Source organism: Mandrillus leucophaeus, unplaced genomic scaffold, assembly GCF_000951045.1.
Source record: "Mandrillus leucophaeus isolate KB7577 unplaced genomic scaffold, Mleu.le_1.0 Scaffold202, whole genome shotgun sequence".
NCBI classification, from domain to species: Eukaryota; Metazoa; Chordata; class Mammalia; order Primates; family Cercopithecidae; genus Mandrillus; species Mandrillus leucophaeus.
Genome location: NW_012102055.1, coordinates 3,383,924 through 3,385,288, shown reverse-complemented (window position 1 = coordinate 3,385,288; position 1,365 = coordinate 3,383,924).

Sequence of the window (1,365 nt, the reverse complement as noted above, 5' to 3'; positions counted from 1 at the left end):
TGCATTTTTAGTAGAGGGGGGGTGTTTCACCATGTTGACATGCTGGTCTCAAACTCCTGACCTCAAGTGATCCACGTGCCTTGGCCTCCCAAAGTGCTGGGATTACAAGCGTGAGCCACCACGCCCAGCCTGACACTTTTCAAGTGTGGTCTACCAGGGTAGCTCAATAGAGACTCCATTTAAGTTTTTTTATTGGGAGTTTTAAAATATAGACACCCTCTACATAACACATAAATTACAGGTGGGTGGAGGCAGGGTGAAGGGTGGGCTGGACATAGAGAGATGTTTTTGAGTCTGCAGAAGCAACACTTGGACCCCCAGGTACCCACCCCAACTTCTTGCACTTCACTCAGGAAACCTGAGGTTTCTGCTTTGCCCAGAGCAGAGGAGGGGGATGTGGCCCCGGATTCAATGGAAACCCTTATTCTAAACAACCATCTCCAAACCCCCTCCCCAGTCTAGTTCCCAGGATTCCTACAGCCAGGCATCTACCCTCAATCCCTGTGGGAGACTGGAGAGAGGACCCTTCTCCTGGGAACTGATTGACAGATGCTGGCATGTCAGTACCTCCCACTAAAAAAATCTGGCTTGCTGTCTCTAGTGGACATTTGCCATAGTATTTGTCTTCCCAGCATTTTGTGAACATCCTATATTTGGGGAACTTCTCACCTTAAAACTCCACATATCCCCACAGTAGAAGCCAGAAATTCTTTCGCAGACTTAACTGCAGCTAAGGCAAAGGAATGTGACCAACACACCCTGAGTTAGGCATCCCCAAGTGAAACTAGATTCGGAAGCGAGTGATAAGCAGGCTGCTCCAGGAAGCCATTCTGATGTGGGGTCTTCAGAAACTCCCTGCTCTCAGAGGTACCGGAGGCAGGGGCCCGGCAGGAACAGCCTATTTTGCCAGCATGACCCCACAGTGCCTGTACCTGGTGGTGGTCTGGCAGGATACTTGGGGTGCCATTCCTGGCTGCACCGTCTGTAACTATGTTTCCCTGATGATCCCCCTAATTCTAGGAGTTTCCCAATATCCTTTCCAAAGTTCCTTTTCAGCATGAACTGGCTCCAGTTCTGTGGTGTGTTGCTAAGAATCCCAACTTCAACACCAACCACCAGTAAAAAGCTAGTCATAACTTATCAAACACCTACCCCTATCCTCAAGCTGCAGAAGGCTCGTGAAAGGTTCTTAAATTGATGCCCGTACAATAAGAAGGGACATTAGACAAATGCCTCCAACTTGAGACAGAGACAAAAATGAGTCACGTGAAGGAACTTATAGCAGTACAAGAAGAAAGAGTAAGACAACTTAGAACACCTTCAGCCATCAGAAAATATTGTATTCATCAATGAATACGATACCAT